Raw genomic sequence first — 16,475 nt, 5'->3', positions numbered from 1 at the left:
TCTCTCAATGGTTTTTAGGTCTAATTGTTTAAGTGTTAGGCTATGTCTACACTACTAAGTTATGCTACTCCAGCTACATCAATAATGTAGCTGGAGTTGACATAGCTTAGGTCAACTTACTGCAGTGACTACACTGCACTGGGTTGATGGGAAGTGCTCTCCCATCGACTTACCTTACTCCTCTCGTTCTCGGTGGAGTACCGGAGTCAACCGGAGAGCACTTCACTAGACCCACTAAATTGACCCCCGGTGCATCAATCGCAGCAGCGTCGATCCTGCAGTAGTGTAGACATAGCCTTAGTCTCAGCATAGAGAAGGCTAGAGTCCTGGTATACAGCTGCATGGCCTTGTATGACGCAGGTTTGCCTTTGCCACTGGAGAAAGGAAGAATAGTTCTTCTAATGTACTGTTGCTATAGGGATCTCTCCAAGAAGTGATGTGAAATCACAAAATAATGAATTTTTCTAGAGAGGTGCTTGCAGATACTACAGTGAAACCAGACAACCTTTCAATATAGTTATTTGAAATGCTTAATATATATTGCATAAGGAAAGTAAATGAATAGCCAGAGCCTTTTATTAAATGAAACAGGGAGAAACAGCTGAGAGCTGCTGGCTTTTAACTCAGTTCCTCGTTCAGTCCTCCTCAGTTCCTCACCCCCCTTCCCTTCTTTCCTTCCTTGATGAAGACTCACACATCCAAATAATGTCATCATGGGAGCAGGGAAAATGGGGCAGGGAGAAAACTGAGGTTGAGAAAAGAGACTCATACGGTAAATAGGTTATAACAGGAAAATGTCTGTTTGACCAGCAAGTGTCCCTTAAACTTTGGGGGAAGGCCTGACATTTTGGTGGATTTAAATCCCTTAAAGTGCAGCAGGGCTATTTCCTGTGTGTATTGTGTCACGTTGGTTTACTGCAGTGATTACAATAAGCTTTTACTCTATATTACTCGTTAGCCCTGCAAAGCCAACACACCTAAGAGAGACAGAGCTGGATTCTTTCCCTTGTGTCGTCTCATCAACCAAATTGTTTTCTAAGTTCCACTTACAAGGTCAGTCAGTTACATCTGTGTAAATCCAGCAAAGGCCATGGATTTCCAGAAATGTCACTGAGGGCATACTTTGGGTTGCAGAATCTTCATTCCTGGTGATATGCAGGAAAGAGAGAGTACAGCAAGTTGAGTTTACAGGGCTGGCAGTCAGAAAAAACATTTCCACCTACTGGCAACCATAGAGTAGTCCCACTGAAGCTGGGACTTAGCAGGACAATCAATGACACTCAAAGTGAAGTTACGGTCATAAAAAGTAACTATGTACAAATGGCCCCCTTATTGCCTCAGTGTATTGAAAGCCATGTCTGCAAAGAGAAGTTTCCCCTACTTTTATGGCACTACTTTGTTTGTTTTGCAGAGGCAACATAGTTATGAGAGAGGGTGCTAGATTCCATCCTGGTGTGTGCACATCATCAAAGCCAAGTTCTGCCTTCATCTAAACCTGACATTGAATAGAGTGACGGAGGCACAGAAGTAACCAAGGACTGAATTTTAGTCCACAGAATCTTTATTACCAGTGATGATGTATCTGTATCAAGCAGAAAAATTACAGCTTGACTTTTAGATCCCAGGCTGAGTTTACTGTTAGTGTTCTAGTAGAAAAGACAGCAGAAAGTAAACCCTGTTCTTTCCTTGCTCCTTTCTTTTTCAGTTAGGCTGATCATTCTAATGCCCAATAAGGCATTGTACTCCTCATCTTCCTTCCAGCTTTTGTGCATTGTCTTGCTCTGTGCCACTCTCCAATCACCTTTTCCATCCTCTTTCTTTCTGTGCCTCTGAATATCCACCTCTTACATTTCAGGTAATTAGGTGGGAAAGGGTTCACTTATAATCACCTTACACAGTACTAATTAGATCAGGTCTCATTCACCATTTTAACCCCATAAAGTTCTAGTGGGCACAAATTTAGCCCATATCCTAGCGTTAGTATTAACTGTTGGGAAGAGGTACATGTTTACTGTAAAGCTTACTTTAATCTTGTGTTCCCTACTGGTGGCAAGCATGGATTGCCAGAATACTCTTCATCAGAGAAATTTCTGCCTTTTTTAAACTGTAATCAGGAAAGAAGACAAGGTATTAAAGTCTATGCAGTAAGTGCGCTCCCAACCTTTCAGATGTGCTGCCTCTCTTGATTTGAGAGTTCCAGTGTCATAAAGGAACTTGTTAATTCTGAGCCTATTGCTAATGCTAAATCAGAATGAACATAGCTGAGGGCACCCAAAAATGAAGAAATATGCATATGAATGATGCACACATTTTAAAGAAGCAACGGCCACTTCCAAAAAATCCCCAAAAATTCTCCTAGGGATAAAGTTCAAACAATGTGTTTTCTATCTATCTATTGAATCTATCCCTTCCTCCCGCCCTTCTCTGCTGGGCTGCTCTTAAAATTCATTTGTCAGTCGGCTTGTGCATTGTGCCTGACCTTGTCATTTTAATCTAACTGCAAATTGAAAACAAATGTTTTTTTTCTGTTAAGTATGGCCATGACATCTTGCAACAAGTATTTTAATAAGTTAAATCAAAGATAAACAATTTCTTCCTGTTTTGACTACTGTCAGACCTAGGGAAGAGGGACAGAGTGCCATGAAATTGTTTTAATTACCCTACTGGTATCCAGTGTGACATCTGGTGGCACTGGTGAGCTCACCTGATGTACCACAGATAGCACTGATTTACGAAGCCATAATTGGGTTTCCAATAAACATTTGTCAAAATAATGTATTCGTTCAAACCAAAGCCTTCTTTATTTATTCATATAAAAGAGCACTTAACTTTCAACAAAGAATTGCCTGCCATCAAAAACACTCTATAAACAGAGAAAATTTATGACTGCACAGTACCAGAGGGTGATCACTGTAAGACTAAAGTTAACTTTAACCCTTTGGAGTGCTTCATTCCCTTTCTTGCTTGCTACTGGTACCATATATATTTCTTTCTAAAAGCCCTACGTCCAGACACTAGCCTTTTTATATTCAGACTTTAAAGCAGCAGCTCTCTTTTTCAGCACAAAGTCTTCAAAGCCCAAAAATGGCAGCAAAAGCAAGATCTCTAGTATTGGTCACGCAGTTTGGGGGCTTGCACAAGCTGGTAGTAGCCATAGGCTTTTCCTATACTCCCCCAAACCCCTTCACCTTTCATATGGTCTTTTATAACCCATTTGGAAAAGCTGGCCTTTTCACAGAGTAATACAGTTTGACTGAACCCTGGCAAATGCATATAGCCATTTATTCATTCATTTTATCTATTCATTTGATTCTATTATTCCTGGCAAATTAGTTAGATGTTACGGATTTCTACTCAGTTGTCAGGACTGTCACAGCAGCATAAAGCAGTTGGACAGTGCAGTCAACATTTGAATATGACTGCAGAGGGACACTAATGATGGGTCTTCGCTAGAAAAAAAAGGTTTGCTCTTACCACATATTAGCTCACATGGTAACTAACACATGGGAAAATCCTAGTGAAGACAAACCAGTTTGTAGTTTTCACAAGGTTGAGGTAAACCCAAAGGGGAGGGGAAGCCCAGGGTTTACCTTCACCTGCTAATTCGAGTTAAAATTACAAACTGCCTTGTCTTCACTAGGATTTGTTAGTTATCATATCTTAGCTAATATGTGGTAAGAATACACCTTTTTTCCTACAGAAGACAAAGCTTTAGATGAGTAAAGCAGAATAAAAGGAGAGAGAGAGAGAAGAGGTAAAAGTCACATTTTCTACCCTAGAAATTCTAACTTTATAATTTTGGAAAAATCTAAATACAAGACCTTCACTTTTAGTATTATTAGCTTTTATTGATTTTATTTATTTACATAGTACCAACAGCATGCTGGACACCTAACAAGTGAGTAGGAAAACAACAAATACATAAGGGATCAAACTGAGATGCAACCAAAAAAAGAAAAAAAAACAACTAAATGATTTTATGGTGAAGTTTAGCATGTGTCTTGTTTCTTCAGAAGTTTTAAATTATGATAATTTGTCTGTCTTGCTAACACTCAGAGGAGGGCTAGGGTTTACAGGCTTCCTGGAAAAATATGTTACAGGATTTTGTTCTGCAGGGAGTTGAGCAACCCTTGAGAACCAAGTGCTGAGTGACTTCAAGTCCTATTGCCCCTTCAAAGAACTGGGCACTCATGAAGGTCTTGATGGAGGAGAGGGTGGAGACAAAGTGGGCTAGGTCAGGGCAGGATTACTAAGTGTAGAGGGGCATGCATGTAGAAGAAGGTATGGAGATGAAAAGCGGAGAGGGATATGAATGGGACAATATGAGTGGCTGTGTTCCCATCTTGTTCTACAAGCACAGCTAACACACTATATGAAGCCGAAACTCACTCACTTCTCGTTGTTTAGCTTTATTAACAAAGGAATTACAATAAGATGATGTTAAGCTCCAATCTTTTCTGGGCTTGGCTGCTGTTAGAGTTTCTTCATCAGGACTGCTCTCAGGCCATACCCTAGAACCTCTTTCTCTGGACAGCCACTCATTCCTTCCTGATATTCAGATTCAGGCATGAGTCATATGCCTCAGTCAGCATAACCCATTTCATCTTTCCCCAGCAGGATCAATATTTGCTGCCAGGGTGGAATATTTCAGGCAAACACTGCTAGCCTTTTACAGGAGTTAGTCATGCTGTTTGGGTTGTAAAAAGAGTGAGGAGTGGCAAAAGGGAAACAAGAAAGGATACTTTTCAACCTGGAAAATAGCATCCGACAATGGCCATGATGAGATGCAAAAGACTTATGTACTGTAGATCTTTCCTGGGCCAAGGTACTGAGCCTTGAAGTCAATCCCAAAGTCAGAGCTGCAGGGTTATAAATTTTAGTATTGCATAAAATAATCCTTACCAAATTTGTTTTGCCCATACAAGTAGGCAATAGAACAATGGTTGATATAGATCTACTTTGCTTTGTCACCATCACTAACATGTGGCAGAATTTTCATGGTCTTTAATTTTGGGTGCCCAGCTTTAGAAGCTCAGTACCTGATTTTTCAGAGGTGCTGAGCTCCTGTGGTTCTGATTGTCTTGGAGATGTGAGGACTCAGCATTTCTGAAAATCAGCTCCCAGGGGTATAAAGTTAGGTGCCTAAAATCAGAGGCCGCTTTTGAAACTTTGTCCCATTAGATTTCTAGAGAGGCGGTGCAAAGAGGTATCATTATTTATTGAGCCTTGTCAGTGCGTTTGGCACTTTTTCTTTTTTGCATTTTATAGCACCCATCACTAGCTCTGCAGACCCATCTGCCCATGCAGAATCCTACTGATTTCAGTGCTCCATGAGCAAAGCAGTCTGCCTGTCTGAAGCAGCTTGCGGGACTGGGGCCTAGGTGCTTGTGTAGAGGAAGCTATGGTTCCTGCACTAATCAGCTTACCGTCTAAAATAGCCCAACATCAGTGCATACATGTAACAGACAAGTTGACCTGTAGAGGTGCAAGCTCAAAAATGAAGGGTTAGAATATTATTATTATGGTTATTTATGTTAATAAGAATTATTTCTTAAGTGAGATTTCTTTCTATGGTGGATAATTGCAGAAGAAACATTTTGAGTAAGGAATTGGATGAAGAGAGTGTGGGTGATTGGTACAGAGGAAGAGAGAGGTTGTTTGAGGAATTTTAAGGCTCATCATTAAGGCTGTGAGTCTATCATGGAGGTCACAGAACATGAATTCCATGGCTTTCCAGGACCTCTGTGACTTCTGCGGCAGCCAATGTATCTGGCCTGGGGGCCACCTTGTCATGCGTCTACCCTCACTTGAAACTGGGGGGTTTCAAGGTGAGGACCCGCATGCCACCATGTCCTAGGGTCTCACCCCCACTTTGAGCTTGTGAGTTCAAAGATGGGGACCCGCAGGTATTCTCCCCCCACCCTAACCTTTAGGGTAGGTTTCCTTCTCGCTGCCACCACTCGATTATTTCGGTGAATCGAGACACCCCTCTGTTCCCCCCTCCTCCTTCCAGAGACTTTCCTGGGGAAGCACAGATCAAATCACAGGGGGAGAAAGATTCCTTTCACTTCCCTCTCCCTTCCCTGCTTTCTCTGCTTGGAGACAACCCTTGTCTCCACAGAGTGGCGCCTAGCTTCCTTCCCCTGAATCCACAGGTAAAGAATTAACCAAGTCCAAAGAAAAGAAAAGAATTTATTAAGAGAACAAAAAGAAAATACAGAATCTCTATGAGCCCAAGCTGGACACTCATAGGGTATAACCTTATCAATCTCTGGAGAGAATCCCCTCTCCCCCTTTCTTTCTCAGTGAAAGCAAAGTAACAGCAAACAGGAATAAAGAATTTCCTTTAGCAAACACACAATTGCAAATATAGAAATTAAATCATAAGACTAATTCGCCTTTCTAATTAATACTCACTATTAATTAGTAGAAACTACTCCAGGAGAACTTGGAGACATGACTGGTCTCGTTTAGATTCAAAAGAGTACCTGAGACAAACAAAGAAAACACAGACAAAAGCTTCCCTCCACAGAGATTTGAAATTATCTCGTCTCTGATTGGTCCTCTGGTCAGGTGGTCACCAGGTACTACATGTTAACCCTTTACAGGTAAAAAGGGACCTTAACCCTGATCTGTTTATTTATGACACACCTAAGCAGCCCCATGGCCAGCCTCATTGGCCACTGCTGGGGTAGTCTCAAGCCACTGTGCCCCCCCAAACAGCGGGAGTCCCAGGTGCCACACCCTCGACCGCCCCACCGCAGCAGCAGTCGCTGTCCTGGGCCGCGTGCTGCCGCCTGCCTCACCCCCAGCAGCAGCCGGGGTCTCTGGCTTCAGTGCTCCCACTGCAGTGCCCTCCCAGTACCAGTGGGCATCTCGAGCTGCCACGTCCCCCCCATGCTCCTCAGCAGCAGCAGGGGTCCTGTGCCGTGAGCTTGCCCCTCCCTCCAAAGTACCCAAGATTTAGTCAGGATTGTACAGTACAAATCATGAACAGGTCACCAGACATGAATTTTTGTTTACTGCCTGTGACCTGTCCATGAATTTTATTAAATATACCCGTGACTAAAACATAGCCTTACACATCATTTAGGAAAAAAAGTAAACATACTTTGTCCTTTTGACTTTTATGTTCAAATATATAGTATACTGTACTAAAATATAACAGTCAAAAGATTTCAACTATTAGAGTGTCATGTCATACTATAACATGACATATGTCCTAATTCACCCACTCTTATACTGGGCCCTGGGCTACAGTACTCTGTGTATCAATCATTCTTAACCTGCAAGTGCAATTGGGTTTGGATTCCTGTAGTTCTTCCCTTCAAGAGTCTGTCACTAGTGGTATACGAGGACAGCCCTCTTAGAATAGAAGTATTGTTTATTTTTGCAGTAGGAACAAAGCTTTTAGAGAAAAAAAAGATTTAAAAACAGCAAACAGTCTAAAGCAGGGATCGGCAACCTTTGGCACACAGACTGCCAGGGTAAGCACTCTGGCGGGCCGGGCCAATTTGTTTACCTGCCGCGTCCATAGGTTCAGCTGATCGTGGCTCCCATTGGCTGTGGTTTGCCGCTCCAGGCCAATGGGGGCGGCGGGAAGCGGCGGCCAGCACATCCCTTGGCCCACGCCGCTTCCCGCAGCCCCCATTGGCCTGGAACAGCGAACTGCAGCCAGTGGGAGCCTCGATTGGCCGAACCTGCGGACGCGACAGGTAAACAAATTGGCCCGGCCTCCCAGGGTGCTTATCCTGGCGGGCCACGTGCCAAAGGTTGCCAATCCCTGGTCTAAAGCATGGCCATCTTAACTAAAATCTTACTATCCCCTGATGGTGATCTAGCCAGACCTAGCTTCTTTAGACACCCAGTGAGGTCCTTGTGTCTCGGTCTGGTTCCCCCAAACAATTACCACCACTCTCTTAAGAGAGGGTCCCTTTAAAATCCTGCTGTAGTTATTTTGTTCCCATGCTTTGACCCTTCTGATCAAAACCAGTATTGTAGACTCGTCAGGAAATCGAGCCACAGTCCCCAGAGCCAGTTTGTCCCTTACCAACTCTCAAGTGTTTGCTGAGAGCTGGTTTATCTCAAGCCATGCTTTTCCATCCTGCTTGTTTTTCCTGACAGCCGCCTATTAAATGAAACATCCCAATAACTAGATCAACATCTAATATTCCTAAATTATTACAGGGCAGCTCCCAATCTGTTATACCTCTAACAACCTTCAATTCATTAGTACCATCAAGCATTTGGCACCATCAAAGAACAAGGGAGGGAGCCGACGGCTAAAGCTGGTTAAAAAAAAATATAGGTACATATATTTTACAAAAATGTGAAAAGAAAATTAGCCAATTGTTTTATCTGGAATTTTCTGACACATTTTATTTTTATAAGAACATTTTTAAATATTTCAGAAATGTTGTTTTGTTCCATTGGGGAAGCAAACAGCTGTCTCTTACCAATTTTGTTTTTTCCCACTGGGGGTGGGAGGGAGAAGTGGTGGAGGAGGGTTTAAAAGAGTGAATGAAAGTGCTTCCTATAGCCATCTAAATGTACTCTTTCAATGTTTCAAAACTTTTGATCTAAATTTGAAAAATTTCAACCAAGCTTTTTTTGGTGAAAATTAAAATATTGGTCAAAAAGTTATTTTCTACAAAAAATTTTTTTTGAGAGGAGATATTGATTAGCTGAACTCCTGGCCCATCCAGCTCTGCCATCCTCATCTGTCAGAGAAGGAGAGGGATCCCTTGTCCCACCTGCTGCTGCCACTACCTTTCCTCACCTGCCAGTCAGTCTCCAGAGGAGGCTCCAGTTATGGAGGAAGGAGGCTCCAGACTACCCAGCACTGAGCAAAGGGTTGTCTTATCACTCCATCAGAGGAAGGTGTGTCAGTGTGCATGCACATCCCACACCGAGCCCTCTGCTGGAGTGGCAGGAGTGTTGTCATAGAATCAGAGAACCATAAGGTTAGAAGGGACCACAAAAGTAATCTAGTCTAATCCCCTGCCAAGATGCAGGATTTGTTGTGTCTAAACCATCCAAGAAAACCTCAAGTGAAGGAGCTTCTATGACCTTCTGAGGCAGTCTGTTGCATTGTCCTACTGTTCTTACAGTTAGGAAGTTTTTCCTGAGATTTAATTTAAATTTGCCATGCTGTAGTTTGAACCCACATGGGAAAAAAACCCTTAAAAACAACTTCTTAAATGACACATTTAACAGAACTACTGAACCGGAACATTTATGATCTGGTATCACAGTATGTGCATATCATTTTAAAATATGTAAGCTAGCAAAGTTCTATTTTCAGGTTTTCCAGTGATCTCTACTGTGCTTTCTATGGAACTGATGGGGTCTAATGAGAATAATGTAAGCATCCTAGAAGAAAATAAGGTAATAAGTAACAGGCAACATGGATTTTTTCAAGAACAAATCATGTCAAACTAACCTATTACCCTTCTTTGATTGCCTTGTGGATGGAGGTGGGGAGACACAGTAGATGTGATATATGTTGACTTTAGTAAGGCTTTTGATACTGTCTCACCTGACCTTCTCATAAACAAACAAGAGAAATATACTCTAGATGAACCAACTCTAAGGTGGGTGCGCAACTAGTTGGAAAACCTTACTTATAGAATAATCATCACTGGTTCACAATAAAGCTAGAAGGGCGCATCGAATGGGATCCCACAGAGATCTGTCCTGAGTCCAGTTCTATCAAATATCTTCATAAATGTTTTGGATAATAATGGCACTGTAGCAGGGTGCTGGTGCAAAAGCACCTAATTACCCCTGCTCAGCCAACTCCAATCAAGAGAAATAGATTGGGGCTGGTGAAACAGACCTGATGCCTGGCCTGGGGATTGGCTCCAACTGCAGGCCTGACAAGCAGGCAGTTATAAGGGCTGAGAAAAGGTCAGACTCCTAGCTGTGGGCTGACTGCAGGAAAAGAGGGACCTAACCCTGTAAGCCTTGTATACAGCTCAACACTGGTGGTGGGAGAACTGTGTGTGTGTAAATAAAGCCACGGGTGCTGCATAACTGAAAGCCTCTCTGCACTTTATTGGGACAGCCAGCAGGCTCTGGAAGAGGGGTGGACAGAGAACCTGTCACAGGCACAGAGAGTGCACTTATAGAGTTTGAGGTTGATACCAAGCTGGGAGGGATTGCAAGCATTTTGGACAGAAGGATAAGATTTCAAAATGATCTTGACAAACTGGAGAAATGGTCTGAATTAAATAGGATGAAAATCAGTAAGGAAAAATGCGAAGTATCACACTTAGGAAGGAATACTCAATTGCATAAATACATAAGGGGAAATGAATTCCTAGGAAGGAATACTGCAGAAAAGGATCTGGGGATTAGAGTGGATTACAAGCTAATATGAGTTGACAATCATAGCTGCTGACTTCTACTGGCACTGGTGGGTGCTCAACCTCCCTCTGCCCCTGACCCCGCCCCGACCCCTTCCATCCCCACTGCAACCCCTTCACCAAAGTCCCTGCCCTAACTCCGCCCCCTTCCTACCCCTATTCCAATGCCTTCCCCAAATCTCTGCCCCAGCCCCGCCTTCTCCCCACCTCCTCCCCTGAGTGTGCCACATTCCCACTCCTCCCCCCTCCTCCAGGAGCTTGCTACAGCTGTTTGGCAGCAGCAAGTGCTGGGAGGTAGGCAGAGGAGCGGGGATGCTGTGTGCTCAGGGAAGGAGGCAGCGGAGGAGGAGGAGGTGAGGTGGAGTGTGGTGGGGCAGGGGGAGGGGAGCTTGGCTGCGGTGGGTGCAGAGCACCCACTAATTTTTCCCCGTGGGTGCTCCAGCCCCGGAGCAGCCATGGGGTCAGTGCCTATGTCAACAATGTCATACTATTACAAAAACAAGTGAACATCATTCTGGGATGTATTAGTAGGAGTGTTGTAAGCAAGACTTGAGAAATAATTCTTCCACTCTTCTCTGTACTGATAAGGCCTCAACTGGGGTATTGTGTCCAGTTCTCAGTATCCCACTTTGGGAAAGATGTGGACAAGTTGGAGAAAGTCTAGAGAAGAGCAATACAAATGATTAAAGGTCTAGAAAACATGACCTACAAGGAAAGATTGAAAAAATTGGGTTTATTTAGTTTGGAGACAAGAAGATTAAGGGGGGACATGATAATATTCTTTAAGTACATAAAAGGTTGTTATAAAGAGAAGGGTGATAAAGGGCAGGACAAGAAGTAATGGGTTTAAATGGCAGCAACGGAGATTTAGGTTCAACATTAGGAAAAACCTTCTAACTGTAAGGGCAGTTAAGCACTGGAATAAATTGCCTAGAGAGGTTGTGGAATCTCCATCACTGAAGGTTTTTAAGAAGAGGTTAGAGAAGCACTTGTCAGGGATGTTCTAGATAATACTTAGTCCTGCCTTAGTGCAGGGGACTGGACTAGATGACCTATCGAGGGCCCTTCCAGTCCTTCATTTCTCTGTTTCACTTTCAGAAACACTGTCAACTTTAATTTTTTGAAATTCATTATTTTTAAAAAAATCAAGTTTTTGAGGGGAAGGACCCTTTAATTAGCACCCTCTAAATTTACACAGTTGAAAAAAATATTTGAAAATATGAAACAATATTTCTGCTCCCCTACTTTTTATAAGGGTCTTTTTCCAGTATTGAAGAGCAGGTGGAATGAAAGTAGTAACATCAAACATGCTTAGGCAAGTCCCCACCTGTTCCTTCTTCTCTTTTGTGAAAAGGTCTGCCTGATGCTTTTTCAGTAATCAGCTCTGCCACTGTCAATACTGATAAATGCCCTTTTGCAGAGAGTCAGAGAAAAAGCATGCATTTTTGAAGCAGGCAGAGCAATACAAATCCTGCTAATACCCCAGACAGGATATGCAAATGGCCATCGACAATATATTGAAACTAACAGACACAAAATACCATTAAAAGAATAAAGCAAACTAACTAAAAATAAACATATTTAAAATATCTTTCTGTTATGATAATCTTATGGCTTATTTGTAAAAATGAAAAGAAAAATTTTCCAATGGAAACCTGGGTTTCAAGTTAATGGTTCTCCTTAGAGTGTTTTTATTTGGTGGTAGTTTGGATATTTTTTAACAATAAAAAGCAAAAAGCACAGTATAAAACACAAGATGGGGTGTTACCTAGTGTCTAGTATGGACCATCAAATCACACTAGGGAATAGAAAGACCACCTCCTTACGCAGTCACCTATAATGTGTAGAAAAAAAACCCTTCATAATTATGGGAGACTTCAATTTGAGTGACTTATGCTGGAGTCTCATGCTGCCACTACTAAATCATCCTTGGAATTTCGGAACATTACAGATGTCAATTTCCTAACTCAAAAAGTGTTGCAACCAACCCCAGGGAATTCTTATTAGGCCTTTTCCTAATAGATAAAGAGGAACTAGTCACAGAACTAAAAATTAACGGTAGCTTAGGTACAAGTGATCATGACTTGATTGCATTTAAAATGGGAAAGAAGAATGAAGTCTAGAGCAATAATATATGTATACTTGGTGCTTTAATAGGGCCAATTTCACAATGATGAAAACAATTATGAGCCAAATCAGCTGGGAGGAAGAATTGAATCAGAAGAATGTGAATGATAGTTGGAAGTCATTTAAGAAAACCTTCCTAGATGCCCAGAAAGCTACAATCCCAAAATTGAAGAAGGATGGGTTGGTTAAAAAAAGCTAACCTGATTTAGAGGTGAAGTGAAGGCAGCTATAAAAATAAAATAAATGCATAATGGAAGAAAAGGGAAGTTGATAGTAATGAATATAAATCAGAGGTTAGGAAATTATTGATAAGGGAAACAAAGGGACACAAGGAGAAAGCAATGGCCAGCAGCAATTAAGGTAAATAAGAAGGAGATTTTTAAATATATTAGGAATAAAAAGAATCTCAATAATGGTATTAGTCCATTACTAGATGGAAATGGTAGAATTAACCATAATAATGTGAAAACGCAGAAGTGTACAATAAATATGTCTGTTCTGTATTTGGAGAAGAAACAGATTATATAGTTTTATCATATGGTGATGATAAACAGAAGCTACTAACAAACATTTTTAAATCAGGAGGTCCAGATAACTTGCAATCTAGAGTTTTGAAAGTGCTGGTTGAGTAGTTCACTGGACCATTAATGTTGACTTTCAATAAGTCTTGGAGCCCTGGGAAGACTGGAAGAAAACTAATGTTGTGCCAATTTTAAAAAAGGGTAAATGGAATGACCTGGATAATTCTAGGTCTATCAGCCTGACACTGATCCCTGGAAAGATAATGGAGCAGCTGGACTCAATTAATAATGAATTAAAGGAGGGTAATGTAATTACTGCTAATCAATATGCATTTATGAAAAATATCCTATCAAACCAACTTGATCTCATTTTTAGATGAGAATACAAGTTTGGTTGATAAAGTGTTGACATAATATACTTAGGGTTTTGTAAGGTGTTTGACTTGCTACCAACATTTTGATTAAAAAAACCTACAATAATAATAAATCAACATGGGACATATTAAATAGATTAAAAACTGGCTAACTGATAGGTCTCCAAATATAACTGTAAGCAGGGACTCATCACTGAGTGGATTTATTACCTGTGGAGTTCTTCAGGGATCCATTTTTGGCCCTATGCTATTTCATATTTTTATCAATAACCTGGTGGAAAAATAAAATCATCACTGATAAAATTTGCATGTGATGCAAAAATTGAGGAAGTGGTAAATATGAAAAGGACAGATTACTGAGATCTGATCCTGGCACTGGTCCCTCTGGGTAAGCCACTTCCCTATCTCAATTTTTCCTCTTCTGGGAAAAATAACACTGACTCACCTTCCTGAAAGAGGTGTCGTGAGGATTAATTAGTTAATGTTTGTATAGTGTTTTGAACATTTAAAAGTGATATAAGAATTCTGAGGAAATGCCTGCAAAAAGATTTTTTTTTCTCAGCTATGCTGTTCTGTGAAAAGTTTCAACTTAAACAAATGTAGCTCTGGTACTGAATATCTCATCCTCACACTACTCACCAATGGGAAAACTCACACAATTTAAGTGCTACTCGCCTGAGTAAAGACTAGGCTTTAAACGTTGGCATTCTTTTGTGTTGCTATATTGTGTCACTTACAGGGTAATGTTAACTTTTTCTTAACTAACAGATTCAGTTACACCAGAAATAAATTTGTCCCACTATGCCTAAAATGGTCTGAGATGTGTATGCTGGGAGTTTAAGTGCAGGATAAGACATTTCCCCATCAGTGCTATTCTTGGTGCACTAAACCCCACAGACTTTGACTTTTAACAAAAATGTCAAAAAATAAACAAATGTGCGCTGTGGATGTTCTGAAAACAGACGGTTGTTGCTGTGGTGGGTGTGGTGAGTGTGCTGTGATGGGTATTGTTTGCTGCATGAACAACTGAAACCAGGGGCACTGCTTTTTAATCTGTTAATCCTTCCATGTCACTTTCAGTCCATTGCCTGCCAACTAAACTACTTCATATATAAACTATTAATCAGTAAGTTCTAACGTTCAGTATGCAGTTGATTGTCATTACCTAGGCAATGTTTCCAGTTGCAAAACCATTTCCATTAGAAGCACATTCTGACAGGAATTACTAAAAAGCTTTTCCAGTCTCTTAGGACATGAAATGATATTTCCCTTGCATGGTAATAATCCCACAAACTCAGTTTGTGAAGAATTTTCTCTCTATTTTGGAGATTATTATCCACCTATGTGGTTGTTATAGGAAGGACAGTAAAAAAAGGATGGAAAATGTAAGTTCACCAGCCCAATTTGGGATTCAGCTTCACATTTTGTACTGTCCTCTCCCTTCCAGTGAATTTTATGCTTGTGAAAGATGCTAGGCTGACAGTTATGGAAACTGAATTCCTCTCTTTATCCACAGAAAAGCTACCGCAGAGATAGTGGCAGTACGTTTCCTCACCCCATCCCACACATGTTCTTCAGCCCTTTTCCGAAAGGAGTACTTCTAGTGGTGAAAGGGCCATTCAATCTCTATGCTTATTGGAATTGGTTCAGACAATGCTGTAGGCAGGGGGCTCCCAGGTCAGGGGATGAAAATGCTAGCATGATATTTACTGCTCATGCTCCAGTGTCATGTGATGTAGTAGTGTAAGCAGAGTCAGGATGAGATCTACCCTGACATCTGGTGGTACATTATGAGGAGTGGGCAAAGGAATTTTAGGAATGTGCATTTGCATTGGTAAACCCACTCCACTTAGCATAACACACAACAGCATGGGATGGTTATTTTCACACTGTGGAATCCCCAATTTCTTTGTTATTGGGGCAGGAAGGAGAAAAAAGTGCTGTTACCTTAATTATGTGAATGAGGAACTATGAGACTGCTTTATGACAGAAATGACTCAACCTACATTAAATAGTACTTGCTAGACAAGGGACATGGGTTCCAAAACCCAGTGAAGGGAGAGAGGCTGGGGACTGGTGTGTGTACCTGATGGTATGGGCCCCTTTTTTGAGGGCCTGGAACACCAATTGCACATCCTCCTCTCTCCACTGTTAAAGAGCAGAGCTAATTTTGAATCCTTTAGGAGTCCATCTGGAGGCTGCTGACCTGAATTCATGTTGGGCCAAGGTGGCACTGGGGCTCAAGTTGAAACCACTAAGAGCTGAAATCACTAAAAGAGCTAAGCTTACTGAGCTGAGATCACTGAGTCGGGGAGCCTGAAGATTGATTGCTAAGCAGCTGGCAGAGCGGAGCAGTCTGCAGCACGTTGGCGCAGCCTGTGGAACAGTGAGCAGTGTGGAGCGGTTCACGGGGACGGCTGATGCGGTTCACAGGTTGGCTGGAGGAGCGGCACAGCTGATGGAGTGGAGCCAGTCGTGGTGAAGGCTGCAGCAGAACTCCACGGAGAAGCGGGCCAATCGGCCCTGGCCCACGTAAGGTGTCCTTTAACACCCTGTGTGTGCCCCCCCCATTTCCACCCAGGCTGGGGGGGTAAAATTCTGCAGAAAAACTTTTGAACTCTGGGGTGGCACTGACCAGAGACAGAGACTCTTGGGTTGTTGGACTTTGGGGTGATTGGACTTAAGACCCTAAGGGGGAAAGGACAGTGCCAAATGTACTTGGAAGTGGGTTTTTTGCTTATGGTTTGTGTATAGTCCTGTTTGTGGTGTCTCTCCAACGTGATGCCGCATTGTTTCCCTCCTTTATTAAAAGAATTTTGCTACACTCGGACTCTGTGCTTGCGAGTGGGGAAGTATTGCCTCCTAGAGGCGCCCGGGGGGTGGTAGGTAATTGTCCCAGGTCACTGGGTAGGGGCTCGAGCCGGTTTTGCATTGTGTTATTGAAACGGAACCCCTGGATACTGAACCCGGCCCTTGTTGCTGCCAACTCAGAGGGGCAGAAGGGTTACAGTAGAATGAGCTGCTTCATGCTGCCTGAGAACTCAGTGGGGATATTTCAGCCCCATGGAGAAAGAGGTTATCTTCTC

The 16,475-nt window shown here is 42.1% G+C and overlaps 1 long non-coding RNA gene across 3 annotated transcripts in view; it reads right to left on the bottom strand.

Annotated features, from left to right (window-relative positions):
- The window catches only part of LOC123364692, a 38,627-nt gene that overhangs the window by 11,536 nt on the left and 10,616 nt on the right, over window positions 1-16,475 (bottom strand). The gene's annotated exons all lie outside the window — the stretch shown is intronic.

Source organism: Mauremys mutica, chromosome 2, assembly GCF_020497125.1.
Source record: "Mauremys mutica isolate MM-2020 ecotype Southern chromosome 2, ASM2049712v1, whole genome shotgun sequence".
Classification (NCBI taxonomy): domain Eukaryota; kingdom Metazoa; phylum Chordata; order Testudines; family Geoemydidae; genus Mauremys; species Mauremys mutica.
This window is presented reverse-complemented; position numbering and strand designations above follow the sequence as displayed.